The 20855-nt window shown below is 40.9% G+C and overlaps 1 pseudogene; it reads right to left on the bottom strand.

Moving 5' to 3' along the window:
• Positions 1–12613: 12613 nt before the first annotated feature.
• LOC149198914 (signal peptide peptidase-like 2 pseudogene) overlaps positions 12614–20855 on the bottom strand; it is a 105193-nt pseudogene continuing 96951 nt past the window's right edge.

Below are 20855 nucleotides of genomic sequence, written 5' to 3'. Positions count from 1 at the left end.
TCAAAGGCAGAGTTAAACTATACAATGATTGAGAAGGAACTCCTAGCTGTCGTGCATTCCTTAAACAAATTTAGACATTATATCACAGGCTATCAAACCTTTGTGCACACTGATCATGATGCAATTAAATATTTAATGAACAAACCAGATGTAAATGCTCGCATTATTAAATGGTTTCTTTTACTACAACAGTTTGATTTGACCATTATTGATAAGCCTGGTAAAGAAAATGTTGTTGCTGACTTTTTGTCTAGAGTAAATTTTCCTGCAGGTGAAGAAGGAATGGTGGATGACCAAATGCTAGATGAACATCTGTTTTCTATCTCAGTACTCTCTCCATGGTTTGCTGATATAGCAAACTACTTGGTTTCAGCACAGTTCCCACCACACTTTTCCTCAAAAGAGAAGAGCAAGATAGTAAGGAAAAGTGCCCCTTTCATCTGGATTTGGGGCAATCTATTCAAACTTGGCCCAGATCAGATCTTGAGAAGATGTGTCAGGGAGGAGGAAGTCTTTGACATCCTCCTGACCTGTCATGACAGGCCTTGTGGAGGTCATTTTGCAACAAAAATAACTGCCTTCAAGATATTGCAAGCAAGCTACTACTGGCCCACTCTTCATTAGGATGTGAGGAGATATATCAGCCAGTGTGATCGGTGTCAGAGGATGGGGAAACCTACTCCAAAGGATGAGATTCCCATGCAACCTCAAGTGACCTTTGAGCCATTTGAGAAGTGGGGCATGGACTTTGTGGGTCCTATCAGCCCTCCTTCAAAGAAGAAACAATACATCATTGTGTGCACCGATTACCTGACAAAGTGGGCAGAGACAAAAGCAATCAAAGCAGCGACAGAGGAAAAAGTAGCTGAGTTTTTGAGAGAAAACATATTCTACAAGTTCGGGTATCCAAGAGAGTTGGTCACAGATCAAGGCAATCAGTTCACTTCCAATTTGATTGAAGACCTGCTCACACATCATAGAATCAAGCACAGGACTTCCACCCCTTACCATCCACAAGCCAATGGGCAGGTGGAGGTCACTAACAGAACATTGGAAGGGATCTTGACCAAGGTAGTGAGCAGCAGCAGAAAAGATTGGGCGGACAGATTAGTTGAGGCCACTTGGGTCTACAACACAACATGGAAGACCACCACAGGGTTCACACCGTATGAGCTGGTCTATGGGAAGAAGGCTTTGTTGTCAATAGAATTTGAATTCAATACCCTAAGGATGGCAACTTAGTTGGACCTAGACCTCAACCATGCACAGAAAGAAATATTACTATAGCTCAATGGATTGGATGAACACAGATTGCAGGCCCTTCTCCATATAGAGGTAGTTCAACTTCAGAGGAAAATATGGCATGACAAAAATATCAAGGAGAAGAAATTCCAAGAGGGAGATTTGGCACTACTCTATGGTTCAAGATACAAAGATTTCAAAGGCAAGCTAAGGACAAGATGGCTGGGACCCTAGACTGTGGAGAAATGCAATGGAAATGGTTCAGTTCTAATCAGAACCATTGATGATGAAGCCATCCCCATGCTTGTCAATGGACATCAGTGGAAATTCTACAAGAAAGCCCTCTCCAAGCAAGAGTTCATTGAAGATTTGAATAAGACAGTGATGGTAGTGGAGCATGTCTTAGCCTCCACTTCACCCACTCACTGAAGAAAAAGAATAAGAGAAATAAAAATAAGGACTCAAGTGAAAACCTCCATGAGGCGCTTGAGTCCCATTATTGGGTTGAAAACCTCTTCTGAGGCAGCCTAGTGATGTCAAAAAAAGGAGAAAAAGAATAATATCCCTGGTTGAAAACCTCCCTGAGGCGCCCTAGTTGTTTTCAAAAAAAAAGGGGAAAAAGAAAAATGAATTTTCATTTGCATTGCAGGTTTGCAGGAGGACTACAGGAAGCAGAAGAAGGTGCCAAAGGAACCCTGACATCCACACCAGCACCTATCCTATCTTCTCCACACTTTTCTCCACACTTTTCTCCATCATTTTTGGCATTTCTTTCACCCCACTGTGCTTCTTTTTCAAAAACTGTGTTTTCTACAGGAGGCTCTGTGTTTTCTATAGGAGGCTCCTGTAGGAATTGCAGGAAGCCAGAAATGAATATAAAAGCCAGTTTGAGGGATAGGGAAGCTTCATGAATAACCTATAAACCCTCCTACAGTCTTCAAACCTCCTTGCCATTATTTCCAAGCCTGCATCACAACCCCAAGAATAATTCTTCTTCCTGTCCAAGAAAAACACAGAAAAAAACAGTTTTTCAAAAAAAAAACAAAAAAATAAGAGAGGAAGCAGCACCATCCACCTCACCTGAAGCCTACCTACTACCTATCCATCTCTCTCTACACTTATGGCATCATCCTCAAATCTCCAAGCATAGAAAGAAGCTGAAGTTTCAAGGGGAGAAGCAGCTACAGGAGCTCCTATAGGAATTCTTGTAGTAGCTGATCCCATTAAAATCCAGCACCAGCAGCAAGAGAGTGCAAACATGAAGGTTGAGAAGACACCTGAAGCTCAGACCTAGCCAGAGAAGAACCTGCAAAAGACACAGCCACACATCAGCAAGCAGACAGCATGCATCAAAAGAAACAAGGCGTGCAACAGAGAGAGAGCCACAACACCTCACAGCAAATACATTCGTATCACAGGTAAGTAACTAACCCGCTCCTCTGTTTGCATTTGTGTAATTAGAGGTAATGCAAAAGCAACAATATGGTTGAGGTTGAATTATGGAAAGGTGGCCAGTTAACTTGGCCACCCTCATCTAGTTGACTCCACTCATCCGAGATGTCACCCACACGTGCGCACAGTCAACTGAAGAAAGATGTCAAGAACAAGTAGTGGAGGAAGTGTGAACTCTGATGCAATCATGAGGGATGATTACGAGGAGGGGCCATGATGACAAGGCAAGTGGGGACCAATGGTCTGAATATGGAAAACGTATACTTTGCCAGCTCACTCCCCATCACCGGAAATATCCATAAATGGTAATAAGTACTCCTCCCCGAGCACTCTCACCACCTTTTCCTTCATTCTCTCCTCGTAACTCAACTATAGCAGTCTCCTTGTGCCCCCACAGCCTCGTAACCATCGATCTCTCCCATATTTCTTCTCTTGGTGTTTTCTACAGGAGCACATACAGGTTCTGCAGGAACACCTACAAGAATTCTACAGGAGGGACAGCAGGCTTCTACAGGAGGGGCAGTGAGTTGTTTTGAAGGGAGAAAACACGGGTTTTAGCATGATTTTCGGTCTGAGGAGGTAGGTTCCATGCATGCCCCCATTGAATATCAATATATGCAAGCAGTGGTTTCAATTTGAGGAGGAAATAAAGCCTTTAGGAGGAGGAAATACAAAAAAAAAATCTGCTTATTTAAAAAAAACACAGTCTCCTCTGTTTCTCTATTTTTCTCAAAAATTGTTGTCTCCATCTCCACATTTGGTTTCCCAAAAGAGTATAAACAAAATGACAGGAGGATTTATGAGAAAGGAGCCCACCAACTCCACCAGGCTCCATGCACATCCACAAGTGGTGGACATCTTCACAAGGGCAAATTGGATGAATTTCTTTGAGAAATTCTGAGGGTTTGATGAGGAGATTGCCCAAGAGTTTGCTCTCTCTCTGGTACCCCACACAAGAACTCATGCCACTATCACCTTTAGAGGTCTTTCCATGGAGATAACCCCTGAATTTATCAGTAGGGTCACTACCCTTCCTCTTGGGTTGCCTTGGAGTAAGGATGAGAAACCAATTGGCCAGGTTGCCAAGAAAAACTTTTTCCAAAACAATGAAACCCTTGTAGAGGATAAAAATGGCATTAGAAGGGCTAGCATACCATATCCTTGGGATGAGGTTAGCTACCAAATAATCAAATACATTTCCTGTGAGGGGAGGTACAGCATTGTCTATGGTTATCACTTTAGAATCCTTCCCTTAGAAGCGCAGCATCCCCTACTTCCTCCTACAGTCCCTCATTGACTCTAGCACTAAAGTTTAAATAGGGAATTCAGAGCAGCTAGCTCACCATGGGTTAATCAAAATCCTAGTGGAAGAAGCCCTCCATACATTTACACTCCCTATAGCATGGGAAGTCTTCTGAAACATGACAACTAAGGATGACATAAAGGCCCTAACCTATGATATCAGTCCTACTGGCAGTGAGGAGGAAGAGAAGCAAGGGGGAGAAGGTGAAGCCACTGGTGACTTAGCAGAACAAGGAAGGAAGGAGGAAGAAACTAAGATAGAGGAGGAGGAAGCTGAAGAAACAGAGCAAGAAGAAACAAAGCAAAAAGAGATAGAAAAAGAGACAAAAGGAGGAGAAAAAGAGGCAGAAAAGGAAGAACAAGGAGAAGGGTCCCCTGAGACTTTGGAAAGGGAGGCAGCAGCTGCCCTCAGTACACCAATCAAGCCAAAGCAAAAGAGGAAAAGGCAGGCCTCCATGTATTTCAGGGCTAGGAAGAGCACAAGAATCAAAACAGGCAAACCTCAGCCCTCTTCAAAAGTGCCAATTACAATTGAAGATTCACCCTCTGCCCAAGGAAAATAATCCCCTTCCAAGGCACCTATCACATATGAAAGGGGGACTCCTAGATCTCCCACATGGAAAGAAAAGGTAGAACTACAGGACCCAAAAATAGTCCTACAGGAGGCTCAAACAGTTCTACAGGAGACACTGTCAAAACTACAAGAGACCCAAAAGCTTGAGGAAAGGATGGAAGGACAACCACAAGTAAAGGAGGAAGAAACAGAGCTACAAGAACCTGATCCCCAACCTAGTCTTGCCTCCTACTACAATCTACTTGAGGGAGGAAGGATAATTCCACAAAAATTTGCAATTCCACTATTCTTTGAATTAGAGAAAGAGAGAATAAGAACACATAGGTGGATGCAAATAGCCAAATCCAAAGGAGTTGAGGATATTGGCCATATGGAAAACAAACTCAGAGAAATGGGCAAAGAGTTGAGTGCTCTTAGAGACAGGGAAGCAATTAGAAGAAGCCACCTTGAAACTAAAAATGAATTGTTAAGGAGGCAACTACAAGAGAAAGAGACTCCGCTGGCATGCATGGCCAGCTTATCCATGGAGGCATTGCAATGTAGAACACCAGAAAAATCCTATGGCCTATATCTCAAGGACCAATGGTTACAATTCCAGATAAAGACTTTGGCACAAAGAGGCACAATGCCTTTCCAAGATTACAGACAGTTTATGGATTTGTGTGACCAAAGCACATCATAGGATAAGACAAAGATGGCAGAATTATACCTACATAAAATGGCCCTCACAGACATGAATGTGTGGGACCCCAATGCCAGGCTAGGGGACCTACAACTAATGGCCATGGCCTCATGGATGAACCATGAAGAGTTGAGGGCAGCAGAAATAAGAAGATTGATGATAAAAGAGTAGAATGAGCCATTAATGATAAGAGTTGAGCCATCAGATCCCATGGCACTCATCAACACACATAACCTACTTGCCAATAATCCTCAGATTGCCCCTAGATATATAAGTGATTAGGCACAAGCCATTGCACACTTTGAGGATATGCAAAGGCTACTTGGGGATGACTGTGTGCATGCATGCATGAGGAGATGGAACACCTTACCACACAGTCTGCAAATCAGGGAATATCATTCCCCCATGAGGATGAAGGAGGCATTAAGAAGAGTGCCAATGTACAAGCGCTCCATGCAGAGGCTGAAGGTCAACTAGATTGGCCTCAAACTGAGTCCCCCACTGCTGTTAGGCATGTTGGAAGGCAGAAGAGAAGAAGAAGAGGAGGAGCAGTGGGAAGAGATAGAAAGGAAGGCAGGATTCTATGACAAGGAAGAGGAGACCACATCAGAAGCTTGGGATGCTAGGGAGGCCACCAGGGCCATAAAAGATGAGGAGATGGACTAAGTTGCTCAGAGGATGAGCAACACCTTCAGTAGGGGGGTGATGATGAGCCTCATAAATGGGTAATTATATGGGCTCATTTTACCTCCTAACCTAGTCAAATCAACCATTCTCTTAGCTTATTGTATGATTTTCTGATTATATTTATGCTTATGGAGTGAGTTGAGTTAGTTATGATGCCATGTGGTCTAACATGTGTTTAATGCAGATTATTGATGAATTTTGAGGTCAAAGTCAAGGATCCAGTGGACAAATGGCAGCAATAACTCAAAGTGGACAAAGGAGAGGACTTATAGGAGGGAATCCCCCTCATTTATTACTCCTCACTTCAAATTCCCCTTCATTCAGCTCGGAGTACAAGCAGCCAAATCATGCACTAAAAGGTAGCAGAGCAAGTGGAGGATGATTGATGATCATCTCGAGTTTTGGGAGCCAAGCCTCCCTGATTTTAAGGAATTTATTGGTAGCTTCATTTGTATAAGTAGAGAGGCCTAGGGCCTCACTAGAGTGGGATTTTCATTGGATTTTTGTCGGATTTTTGTTGGATTTTTTCTTATGTAAACTCTGCTCCAACTTCGAGCTTATTATTTTGTGACAGTTTCATGTAATCTTATTATTGTTTTCATAATAAAGATGGATTCCTTTTTGAGCTAGCACTGAGTTACCTTAGAGGGCTGAAGCTCTTGGGTTAGGGCCCAATCTAAGTAGCCAAGCTCCTCTTTACTTGTATTTGTATGTTCTATTTTAGTTTGTAGATTAGGTTGTTGTTAGATGTATTTCTTTTATGGTTAAGAATAGGTTGTTGTTGATGATTCAGTAGTTTGCTTCCATTTGTGCTTTCTATAGCAGGTTAAGTAGTGATCAAGAGAAGATTCAAAAGCCTAGAAACAGTGCCTTAGCCTCTCTTCCTCCCTTTGGGACCATGATTTGAGGCAAATACCCTCTTGCTGCCCCAAAAACACAGATTTTCCTCATTCATAGGACTTCTAGTGTTTGCAGCTTTTTAGTAGGTTAATCATCCAGTTTTTCTTTGCTTCAGATCTTCTTCATCATGCTCACTTATTTATTTGCAATAGTCTTCTTTCATGCTTTCCTTTCCTACAACATTTCTCAGCATTTCCTTTCATAGATCATAGTTTAGACCATTTTTATGCAAAACTCTGTTTTTCCTAAATGCATTCATTTCACTTGTTGATTGATTTCCTTGGTTAACTGTCTGTTTCTATGCAGCAGATCTCTGCTAGAAGTAGGCTATCTTATCAGCCATCACATCCTCCATCTGATCCATGCCCTACAGGTCGCCCAAATCTCACCTCAATTCTGGCCTAGTTTCCTGCATTTTTCCATAGAACTTCTTCCTCTCTCCTTGAGAAAACCCAATCATATTTTTCTCTCTCGGTGATTCTTGGTAGACCCTAGGTGCCCTAACACCTCATTCCAACATTCATCCACCTTTTCCTCCCACTCTCACACCCTCAAAATAGTGAAAACTGCTCTCCGCCTCCTCCTGTAGTGGCCCTGTTTTCCTCTTGTGTCCTCCTGTAGATTTTCCTGTAGGCTTTCTTTTGAAGGCCGAGTGTGGGAAAAGCCTCCAGAAGGCCACCTGAGACCTCCTAGGACCCATACACACCATCCTACATCCTCTCAAGTCCCAAATCCACCCTCCAATGCCACCTATTCGCTGCCACATTCACACACAATAAATTACATGCATGTCAAATTCACATAAAAATACATAAAAATCCAAAAAGATGTTTTTTTCTTATTTACTTCCAGAAATAGCTTAGTTAGATGTTGTTTACTTCCTTGAGTAGGTAATGGCATTCATTTCATGGTTTTCATAGTGCTTTCTGCAAAAGTAGGATTAGTTGGTTAATTAGGATTTACTAGGTTTGCTTTACATTTCAGTCTTTCTCCTTTCTACAGTTAGAGTAGCATCTATAGAGTAATCTTTCTCTCCTTTCATCACATATAGAGCTTCTTCTAGAATCCATAGAAGTTGGCTTGAGCTCCTAGTGATCTTGCGCCGGTTGACCAAGTGACAACCTGCAGTAAGAACTAGTACTTGTGCATACAGCACCGACGCTTCCAAGTTTGTTACGAACTACCGGGTTGATAAGAGTAAAGTAGGCAGCCCAGGAGTTGCAGCATTATTGCTACAATACTGGTGCTCACGACATAGCACCAAATGACCTAGACAGTAAAGCCACTGAACAAATATGGATTCCCTCAATTCCACCTTGGTGTTTATATGCATGACATCCTTCTCTGTCTTAACTTTGATTGCAGATATATCATGGGTCTCATTTCTTGTCAATTGATTGTATGAGTCAAATTGTTCATTCCCAATGAAATTTGACCATAAGGAAGCACACACTATGGTACCAACAGCCATCATCCACAAGAAAATTTCTGAAATATCTACAAGTGGTCGTTCTGGGGAGTAAAGTAGCAAGTCCACTTTTCGGCCAGTGGATAGACGATCATGAAGAGTCTCCCCAGCTAATTGTAAGAACTCTACGTCATAGGCTTATCGTTGCTTCCTTTCAATAAATCCAAGACCAACAAACCTACATCTTCTAGCAAGATGGTCTTTGATGAAACCCTCACTGCTGCAGCAGCTTTCCATTCTTGTGGATCAATATCGGTGACTTGGTTCTCAACCTGAGAAGACTGATTAAAAACTGAAATAATTGATGCCAAGTAATCAGGACACCACCAGGTGCAATAAGTGTACAACATCTGACTGTAACAGTTGTAACACTTTGTAAATCTTTTCGATTATAAAGATGTGTAATTGTTGTTCCTGTTTGTTGCCCAGGTGTAAGCGTTGCGCGTAGGGCCACACTCCATAAGCGCAGCACCACAGCTAGATTGGCTTGGCTTTCGATTTCTTGACCTGTGTGTGTTGTGGATGCAGGGGAGATCCTTATAAATTGACTCAATTGATAGAGGAGCCCCATTATTAATATTAAGGATTTATTTGGTGCGTTTAATTTGTGTCTTCAACTTTGCCATTGCTTCAGGAGATTTCCGCACCTCTATACCATTCCCATCTTTCTTCAAACTGACATTTGGCATTTTGATGTCCAACCCCTATCGCCTTCCAATGCTAGGTGTCTCTCCTTGATGTAACCTTGGGGATGGCTCTATGCACAACACTTTTGAATATGGCTATACGTGCAGCTCCTAAGGGCTACGCACAGCGCTCACGGTTTTTAAAGCCACCAAACACTCATCCAGAAAATAGCTATTGTGTCTTCTTCAAATTGACATCTGGCATTATAATGGGTTTCATAGGATGTCTTTGGCACACTGTGATGGCTCTTTCATGCTCAAGAACCTCCAGATAGTGTTTGCTTCCTGCTTTAAAACCATTCCTTTCCTTGTAGTACAGATTCATTACCCTCGTCATTGCAATTGTGTGAAATCAACTTGAAAGTCACTGAAGAATCATCAAAAGAGCCATCATTGCTTTCTATTTCTGCATCCTTTCCCATTGACATTTTTCCTTTATAATATCCATCTTGGCATCAATATCTACAAGAAACAATCAATGCCAGGAAAAGTATGCGTGCTTTGTTCAGGCCAACATTTAAGAAATAATTTATACTTGTCCCACTTTATAGTTTCTAAGATACTTTCAACCTGAAGTTTGCACCTTTTAAGGCCTTGAGCTTCCCATTAAAAATCATTTATTGATTTAAAAACATGATTCCAGATTGACCCTCTGTTTTCACAAGATTACCAACAAAACTATAATTCTGTCCGAATAATTCTTGCAGGTGCTTTTCTTTAATGTTCTCCAACACTTTTTCCCTTGTGAGATTGCCATACTACTCTTTTTTTTACTATGTGCAAGGGTGCAATGAGCTAGAGAAAAATTCTGATAACAATGATATTTTGATTAAATAGGACCATTTCATATTCCCCTGAACTTCAATTTGGCCAGATGCTGGGAAAGTATCAGTTCTAGTGCCATCATTCGGACCAAAACATTAATGGTAGCCTGCTGCAATATTTTCAACATCTAAACATACTGATGCCATAATAGAAGCCTCTGAATTTACAACTTTATTTTGTTCTAGTATCATGGATTTCATGGAAGAGATCTATCGGACCCTTTGGCAAAGGGGGAGCTTTCCATTTGTTTGACATGTCAAGTATTCTTTGAGTTGAAAAGCTTGGAAGAGATCTAGGTAAGGATGACAAAAACACTGAATGAACATCTATAAATATTCAAGTAATTCCTTTCTAGAACCATGAGACCAACAGCTGTAAACCAACCTTTCACCCGCAATATCATTATCAAGAATGTACAGTGCCCTTTGCACAGATTCATGGATATCCCTTTCAATCAAAGCAGAACGAGCTCACCATATGTTGAGATGAGTATTAGCAACACAGCAATAGACCTCAAATGATATGTTCTCTCCTTCTCTATCACAATCCAGTCATAAAACCAGCCACTAGCATCTCCTAGCTTCTTCTCGATCATTAAATACATAAACTGGTGCACAGGGAGATCTTTGAGTCAATCGTTCATTTGGTCATATATTCTAATCCAGGAGCCGGTTTTGGGAGTGTGATATACCGTTGGAAATATTATTCCGAGCTGCTTCTGATGGACACACATATGAAATGTTTTGCACTGAATATCATGTGCAAAATATCTAAGAAAGCCAAACATAGTAAAATCCCATTTTGATCCCTTGTGACAGGCTGTGAAGACTAGTACTAACATCGGTCTTCTTGGGGATGGTAGCTCCTTGGAGGTGTCAAGAACACCATAGACCAAGTGCCTCATCCATTGGGAAATACGGTCACAAACAGCTACAAACCTGAACAACTTATACCAATCCAAAAACATAGATACACTGCAACCTATACATAAACAAATACTGGAAACAAAATGCTGCCTTGGGCAACTTATTTATGCACAAACCTACCCTACTTTGCAGCAAAATCAATAGATCAAGTGATGTTGTAATTCCAGATCAACCAATCAAGTAACTGTGACAAGGATGTTGCTTGGAAGTGCTTGAACCAGGACACAACTAGAAATGCTGACAGCCATACATGCACAAAATGAGTCTGGTTGTGTAAAAGACAATCTGACTTATCATTCAAACTGAAAAAATACTCCATATATGCAACAATAGGATCGAAGAAACCAGACTCTGTTTGTTGCCCTAACTCCTCAACACAGGCCTCCAACTGCAAATTGTCAATGCAAATATCCACGAGCAGCCCTATTATTTCTTGTTTTGAAGGAGGGAAAGTTTCCAATAACTTTTTGGGATCTCGGAACTCATGTGATTTAATTTGAACATCCAATAATACAATTTCATTTTCTAATCTTTCAGTAACTAAGCCAAGAAAACAATATTTACTTTCAAGTGTGAGCCGGCTGGATTTCAAACTAAGAAGCACTGATGTTGAGAAATTATGATCAATCTGAAATTTTGCTAACTCATCCCTTAAAGTCAATAACATTTCACTAGATAACGGATTTGCCACATACCCTGTCATCGGTGATTACCATCAACGTTTTGAAATCTGGATTCTGGATTCGTTGGTAGTGAAGTCGCTTTGAAACTTTCAAGCTTGGGATCTTGAACAATGGAGTCGTCAGGTAGATGATTTCAGCCTTCATATGTGTCTGACTGCTATCCACCATCAGCAACCAGATCTGCAACTTGAACGATCTTTCCCGGAGAAGATCTGTCACCTCGTCCCCGGCAGCGGTGCCAATATGTTAGCACTCAAAATGAACCTCAAGGCTGAGAAAAGGCAATTCCGAGGTAACCATAGACCAACCTTTTGATCTGGCATCTAGCCCTACCAGACCAAAGAAGGCTCTATCTCTTTGCCAACAAGATGTGGCTGCAATAAATGAATTTTAGGCTAGCTATGAAGTGCGAGGATTTGTTTAAAAGGTTTTTGGGTCGAAAACAGCAAGAGAAAGGACCATTGGGCTATGGAGTCGATGCTAGTTTCTACTGGCAAACTTGGGGCAAAGTAAGTGCAATGTTTAGCCAAATAAAATATTGCAAATGTGAGAAGAATAGGAGAGAAAGCCCACTGCCCTGCAGGCATCAAACAGGGGATGGATCTACAGTAGCAGCGTTAGACGAAAGAGAAACATAGGGTTACTCAGCAGAGCATCTAACAGAGGATGGATTCTGCAAAGACAACCACTACATTTAACAAAAAAATGATCATGAGAGGAGCATCGTGTACAGAAGAATTCCTAACACATCTCTTAGATAATGTTGTAACAAGGTAGAGAAACAAAATATGTAAGTGAATTATAGGAAAAACATACTAGACATTAACACCGTGATGGATCCTAGGTCCAAAGGGCAGAAACTCCTTTATTAAAATAAATATTAAAGAGAAAATTTACACAGTCCCAAGAAGCCTCTCTCTGCTACAAAAATTGAACCCCTACATCTTCAAAAATCACCCTATATATACTCTATTACATATTAATTATTATTTCCTAAACATAGGAATCAAAATAATTAAAATTAAAAAGAAAACCAAATATGTGCTACAGTCAAATTACATAAATTAAAACCATAACTAAATAATTTAATTAGATCTCATCAAAATAGATTTGCTGCAATATTTTGAACTAGAACTGCTAAAGGTGTCATCGTTGGAAACCTAGAATGTTTTAACAGTTGTTGATTTCAAGCCCACAAACTCTGCCACCTGTCCATTGGAAAATTTGAACGCTGCCATCGGTTCCTAGAAAAATTCGAATAATGCCACATGTCTCTGAATTCCCGTCGCAGAAATGCCAAAATTAGGATCAGACCTAGTGTACATGGAACAAGATAAAGCAATGTTGGTTGGCCATGCCCATCCATCAGGTACAAGGCAACATAAGTCAGTAAGAGACCAACTCTGTATCCAATTGTTGACCAGAGAAAATACCCATTGCAAAGGCCCCCTTTTTTGTTGACCGGTCATATCTAGCTACAAAAGCAACAAGTAACCCAGGTAAGAGGATGCCTCCAAAGCCAATTAGATCATAGCCACCCCAAGGATCGTGAAAATGAGGGATTTTTAATAGCATGGGAATGCTTTCACCACCTGACTTATCACCACGTGCAACCACAATCATGACGCTCTCATGGAAAATAAGAGGTGATATGAAGACCTAGAAAATATCATACACAAATGCACAACTTAATAGAATGGTTGCAACCTTGATATTTGGTAATTGAGCTATTTTCAAAACTGTAATCATCAATGATATGCCTAGAACATCTTGACCAATTCATGCATAGGAAACATGCAGATTTGCAGCCCAAGTAACAGCAAAAGCTATACAGAAGGGAAAAACTATCACAGACAGGAGTGAGGCCTCCCCACAATTGAAAATTTTATTATCACATCAGCATAGTGACCAAATGACCTGGACAGTAAAGCCACTAAACAAATATGCATTCCCTCAATTCCACCTTGGTGTTTATATGCATGACATCCTTCTCTGTATTAACTTTGATTGCAGATATATCATGGGTCTCTTTTCTTGTCAATTGATTGTATGAGTCAGATTGTTCATTCCCAATGAACTTCGACCATAAGGAAGCACACACTATGGTACCAACAGCCATCATCCACAAGAAAATTTCTGAAATATCTACAAGTGGTCGTTCTAGGGAGTAAAGTAGCAAGTCCACTTTTCGGCCAGTGGATAGGCGATCATGAAGAGTCTCCCCTGCTGATTGTAAGAACTCTAAGTCATAGGCTTATTGTTGTTTCCTTTCGATAAACCCAAGACCAACAAACCTACATCTTCCAGCGAGATGGTCTTTGATGAAACCCTCACTGCTGCAGTAGCTTGCCGTTCTTGTGGATCAATATCGGTGACTTAGTTTTCAACCTGAGAAGACTGATTAAAAAATGAAATAATTGATGCCAAGTAATCAAGACACCACCAAGTGCAATAAGTGTACAACATCTGATTGTAACAGCTGTAAGACCCTGTAAATCTCGTCGATTATAAAGATGTTGAATTGTTGTTCTTGTTTGTTTCTTAGGTGTAAGCGTTGTTCGTAGGGCCACACTCCAGAAGCGCAGCGCCACAGCTAGATTGGCTTGGCTTTCGATTCCTTGACCTGCGTGTGTTATGGATGCAGGGGCGATCCTTATAAATTGACTCAACTGATAGAGGGGCCTCATTATTAGTATTAAGGATTTCTTTGGTGTGTTTAATTTGTGTCTTCAACTTTTCCATTGCTTCAGGAGATTTCTGCACCTCTATACCATTCCCATCTTTCTTCAAACTGACATTTGGTATTTTCATGTCCCACCCCTGTCGCCTTCCAATGCTAGGTGTCTCTCCTTGATGTAACCTTGGGGATGGCTCTACGTGCAGCACCAAAGGGCTATGCGCAGTGCTTTTGAATATGGCTATACGCGCAATGCCTAAGGGCTACGCGCAACGCCCACAGTTTTTAAAGCCACCAAACACTCATCCAGAAAATAGCTACTGTGTCTTCTTCAAATTGGCATTTGGCATTGTAATGGGTTTCATAGGATGTCTTTGGCACACTCTGATGTCTCTTTCATGCTCAAGAACTTCCAGATAGTGTTTGCTTCTTGCTTTAAAACCATTCCTTTCCTTGTAGTACAGATTCATTACCCTCATCATTGTAATTGTGTGAAATCAACTTGAAATTCAGTGAAGAATCATCAAAAGAGCCATCATTGCTTTCTATTTTTGCATCCTTTCCCATTGACATTTTTCCTTTATAATATCCATCTTGGCATCAATATATACAAGAAACAATCAACGCCAGGAAAAGTATGTGTGCTTTGTTCAGGCCAACATCTAAGAAATAATTTATACTTGTCCCACTTTATAGTCTCTAAGAGACTTTCAACGTGAAGTTTTCACCTTTTAAGACCTTGAGATCCCCATTAAAAATCATTTCTTGATTTGAAAACATGATTCCAAATTGACCCTCTGTTTTCACAAGATTACCAACAAAACTATAATTATGTCCGAAGAATTCTTGCAAATGCTTTTCTTTAATGTTCTCCAACACTTTTGCCCTTGTGAGATTGCCATACTTCTCTTGTTTTTACTATGTGCAAGGGTGCAATGAGCTGGAGTGAAATTCTGATAACAATGATATTTTGATTAAATAGGACCATTTCATATTCCCCTGAACTTCAATTTGGCCAGATGCTGGGAGAGCATCAGTTCTAGTGCCATCATTCAAACCAAAACACTAATGGTTGCCTGCTGCAATATTTTCAACATCTGAACATACTGATGCCATAATAGAAGCCTCTGAATTTGCAACTTTATTTTGTTCTAGTATCATGGATTTCATGGAAAGATCTATCGGACCCTCTGGCAAAGGGGGAGCTTTCCATTTGTTTGACATGTCAAGTATTCTTTGAGTTGAAAAGCTTGGAAGAGATGTAGGTAAGGATGACAGCAAACACTAAATGAACATCTATAAATCTTCAAGTAATTCCTCTCTAGAACCATGAGACCAGTAGCTGTAAACCAACCTTTCACTCACAATATCACTGTCAGCAATGTACAGTGCCCTCTACATAGATTCATGGATATCTCTTTCAATCAAAGCGGAACGAGCTCGCCATATGTTGAGATGAGGATTAGCAACACAGCAATAGACCTCAAATGCTCTGTTCTCTCCTTCTTTATCACAATCCAGCCACAAAACCAGCCACTGGCATCTCCTAGCTTATTATGGATCATTAAATACATAAACTGTTGCACGGGGATATCTTTGAGTCAATCATTCATTCGGTCATATCTTCTAATCCGGGAGCCGGTTTTGGGAGTGTAATATACCATTGGAAAGCTTATTCTGAGCTACTTCTAATGGACACACTTGTGACATGTTTTGCACTAAATATCATGTGAAAAATATCTAAGAAAACCAGACATAGTAAAAGCCCATTTTGATCCTGGTGACAGGCTGTGAAGACTAGAACTAACACCCCCGGTGCATTGGCAGCACTAGGCCGAGGTAGATCGGGAATGACAGTATAAATATAACCTGACTAGGCATATATTAGATCAAATTTCAAGGCTACTTGGAGCACATATTCCTTAGATTGATGGAAGTGAGAGGTGACATCTTTAGAAATGGGGGCCAAAATAAATCTAAGGAACAAATCCATATAGACATTATCTTCGAATTCAGGAGCTTTACATATGCTCCTCCTTATACGCCATTCCTAAACATGGTTGGATAGGCAAGTGGCAGAAGTTTGATGGAAATAATTCAATAGTTCGTTACCAGTGTCATAACAGAGAGGTAACTGAAAATAAGCAGGAAAATATTTGGCAAGAGTCGCAAAAGTGGAATGAGTGGCTCTAGGTTGATCGACATACCACTTAGCAGCAACTCCAATAAGAGTGCGTTGGAATAGACGAAGATGGATGGAGTCTTCAGTGATAGAATTGGATGAACACCACATATGGAATGAGTGAACATGATTTGTGGGATCTTCTCCAAGATTACCTTCAAACTTTGGGATGTTGGAAGGAAGTTTAGTAGGCATAGCTGGCTAATTGGGATCATAGAGAAGAGGATCATTGATGAGCTGGCTGAAATCAGGGAGACTCAAACCAGCCATAAAAGGAAGCAATGGAGGAGGAGTGACCATATTGGTGGAGGTTCCGCTTGTGGGGTTACCCTGTTTGGTAGTTGGGTTACCACCTTGGTTTCCCGCACCCGCGTTGGTGCCTGACATGGCGACGGTACGGGCTTGAGAAGATGTGGAATCAAAGGAAGAACTAGAAGAACCAATAGAACCAAAGTCAAAATGATGACTCGATGGAGGACTCGGAGGATGAACTCAAACTCAATGGGGAGGAGTAATATGTCCTAATGGAAACTGAAGGCAAAAGCCTTGAATTATCTACGACAAATACCTAAGGGGCGCAATGATGTCAATAAAATGATTACTCTAAGGACTTAAGAGTGATGATAGGAATTAAATAGCAACAAACAACAAGCAAACACCTAGTGCAATGGTGATAAGTGTAAACTAACTATATTTATGATGCTTGTTGAAAAATGGCAACAAGAAATGCTAAAAATAGAAGTGCTAAAAATAGTAGTTTGGGCATCAATGCTGGATTGGGCAACAGGGAATGAAAAATGGAAGTGCTAAAAATTAAAGTTCTATTTTTAGCAGTGCAGTGTGGATTCCTATTTTATTCAGTCCCTGGACCAGAAATAGGAAGTAAATTTTGAATTTGGTCTTACCAGCAGTTTGAATATTAGTTAATTAATTCAATTTGAGTTAATTAGTTAAGGAAAATCGAACTTGAAGTCTTTGTGAGAACATGCAGTAATTTCTCCATTGATTGGGGAATGTGTCCTTGATTTGATCCACTGATTAAGGAATTAAGGATGAGTTCTATATTGAGAGGATCAGTTGACTTAGTTTAACTTAGTCAAGTCTAGGTAGATTAATTTAACAAGTTAAATTAATGAGATTCAGTTTGTTGATGCTTGCATGCATGTGACAATTGGTATTTTCAGATAAATGAGTATTCACTCATGGATAACTGATGCATGGCAGTTCAGACAGAGACCCAGTTGATATCAGATGAGGGACAGTGTACTATCAGTTCTTAGGATATTCCTAGTGAATATTCCTTGCATGAGGAAGGAATATTATTCCTTCTAGTACTGCGTAGTTGGACCTGAGGTGATAGCAGGTATGATTTGGCCAATTCACACATGTTATGACATTGGACCCCAATCAAAACTGCACAAGGAAATAGGAGCCTGGAGGACTTATGGAGCCTATATATACAGGCCTAGGTAGTCCATGAGCTACATCATTAGAGTACAGAGAGAGCAGGATAGCTTTTGAGCTGATTCTTTTTGTATGTTGTTGAGGATTTCCACTTGATTGATAATACAGAGATGGGGTTTTAGGCTGGTGCTTTCCCCAGGTTATATCTTTTGTGTTATGGTTGATTACTTCTCATTCTCAGTTATATATGTTCATGCTTGATGTTTCTCATGTTTGATTAAGCTTCCGCAAAGTTTATGGTAGATGTAGATCTAGTATTATGCTTTAGTACATTGCATATATCAGTTTGATCTGCAGGTGAAATTTCTACATTATATCAGTGAGCTAGCTGATTTGTAGAGAAAATTCTACATGGTAGTGGAGCACAGGTTATAAAGGAAGAACAGTATACAAGAAGGGAGAAGTTGAAGTTTGTGGTTTCTGAATATTGAATTGAGTTCTTATCACATCTATTTCACCGATGGCGTTCTATGGTTTGAGACTCAAATATGCCCTTGATTGCAGTTCAAATTATATAGCCTGGAAGGATCGCATGGAGGTAGTATTAGAAGATAATGCTCTAAAGGACTTCATTGGTCAAGAAGTCCAGAAGCCAACTGATGCTACTCAACTGGAAAAATGGAAGAAGTATGTGGCTAGAGCTAGGAGAATCCTCTTGGAGGGAGTTTGAGATCACATTGTCTCGAGCCTCCATGAGAAGGAGACTCTGTTTTCGATGTGGAAAACATTGAAAGATCTTTATCAGAATAGCAGTGATCAAAGGAAGCTGGAACTGAAGGACAAACTTCGAAAGAGCAAGTGTGAAAGTGGGGACACGATCTCTATGTATCTGAACGAGCTCACCTCGTGCAGGGATGAGCTTGGAAGTGAAGGGTTCATGACCTCTGATGATGACATGGTGAGTCTTGCACTCCTCGGTCTTCCTAAGAGCTGGCATAGCTACCAGGACTCGGTTAATGGAAGAGAGAAACTGCTAGATTGGGAACGACTTTGGTCAGATTTGATGCAGGAGGAGATAAGAAGAAGCACCAGAGACGATTCTTCATCCATGGACAATGAAGAAAAATGTGCCTTAGCGAGTAAGGCAAAGAAGGGGAAGGAGAAGGTTTCTCTTTCCGAGTCCAGTTCTTCCCATGGTGGGAAGAAGTTTGACAAAACGAAAGTGTCATGAGGTGGCCCATTTTGTTACAAATTTTCCACTGAGGAAATCCAAGAAGGGATCCAGGGAAGGATCTAAAGGTGAAGCACTTGCTTCACAGTTCGAGTTGGATTTCACACTCTTCACATGCATGGTTTCATCCATGGTGGGAAGTGGTTGGTTTCTTGATAGTGGAGCTTCTTTCCACATGGCTGGTGACAAGAGTTTGTTCAGTACTTTGGAGGAGAAAGATCTCCAGATACTCATAGCGATGGGTAATGATGAAAAGTATAGTGTCTCAAGTGTAGGCACGGTTATTTTTCAAAGGGAGCATGGAGCTCACCTTACCTTGACCGATGTCAAGTATGTACCAGGACTAAAGAGAAACTTGGTGTCGATTGTGATGCTAGAAGATAGAGGCTATGATGTAGTCTTCAGTAAGGGACATGTTTTCCTTAGACACATCATCACTAGACAGGTGAAGTAGATTGCTTCACGAGTCAAGAACCTGTATGCTCTTAAGGTTCAAGATGCATGCAAAGCCTTAAGCAACAAGGCAACTGATGGAGACTTGGTGGTTGAGAGGGAGAGTATATTACCTGTCAACATGCAATGCCAGAAGAAGTCTCAGACGATTGTGGAGGAGCCACGATTGGTGAAATAGCTTCAGGAGGTTGTGGAGCAGCCACAACTAGAGAAGTTGAGAGGAGATCGAGTAGAGACATCTACTCATGCAGAGACCTCCAATAGGGGGAAACTTCGAGCCAGGTGGGCTGAGGGATCACATGCAGCCATACCTCTAGGTAGGAGGTGGGGCGATGTGGAGTGATCGTCCCGAGGAGGAGGGGCAGGATTCTTGAGGTACCCAACCTTTTTTATTCGACTTTGTTATGGGAGCCCCAATGAGGAGTAGCAGGAACTAACTGATTGGGTAGAGACAGATGTGGATGGAGTGGAAAAGAGAGCTACAGTGCAGGGAATCCTAAGACAGCGTAGAGCATGTAGGTTGCAACAATGTGAGAGGCACAAGTGTGTTGCACAGTGCAGGGTAGCACAGAGAAGGGTGCAACGGTGCGAGATGCATGGAGATGTTGCAGTAGTGTAGAGGTTAGAGAGGGAGCACTTGTCAGTAGCAGGTAGAGCTTCAGCAGCAAAGTATGTTTCTAGCCCAACAGAGAGGTCATTTGGGAGTTTTTTTTGTTCCGAGAGTTGCTGGAGCAACCACACTTGGTAGATGTGTTGCATGCAGAACATTCCAGAGGTACATGATCGGGTTCAAGAGGAATCCTTTCTTGTTGGGAGGGAGTGTTGAAAAATGGCAACAAGAAAAGCTAAAAATAGCATTGCTAAAAATAGTCGTTTGGGCATCATTGTTGGATTGGGCAACAGGGAATAAAAAATGGAAGTGCTAAAAATAGAAGTTCCATTTTTAGCAGTGCAGTGTGGATTCCTATTTTAGTCAGTCCCTGGACTAGAAATAGGAAGTAAAATTTGAATTTGGTCTTACCAGCAGTTTGAATATTAATTAATTAATTCAGTTTGAGTTAATTAGTTAAGGAAACTCAAACTTGAAGACTTTGTGAGAACATGCAATAATTTCTCCACTGATTGGGGAATGTGTCATTGATTTGCTCCACTGATTGAGGAATTAAGGATGAGTTCTATATTGAGAGGATCAATTGACTTAGTTTAACTTAGTCAAGTCTAGTTAGATTAATTTAAGAAGTTGTTAAATTAATGAGATTAAGTTTGTTGATGCTTGCATGCATGTGACAACTAGTATTTTCAGATAACTGAGTATTCACTCATGGATAACTGATGCATGGCAGTTCAGACAGAGACCCAGTTGAGATCAGATGAGGGATAGTGTACTATCAGTTGCTAGGATATTCCTAGTGAATATTCCTTGCATGAGGAAGGAATATTATTCCTTCTAGTACTGTGTAGTTGGACCTGAGGTGACAGCA

Source organism: Pinus tabuliformis, chromosome 2_1 (genome assembly GCF_031772625.1).
Source record: "Pinus tabuliformis cultivar Carrire ecotype Pingquan chromosome 2_1, CPIR1, whole genome shotgun sequence".
NCBI lineage: Eukaryota > Viridiplantae > Streptophyta > Pinopsida > Pinales > Pinaceae > Pinus > Pinus tabuliformis.
Note: the sequence above shows the minus strand (reverse complement) of the source record. Positions and strands in the feature narration are given on the sequence as shown.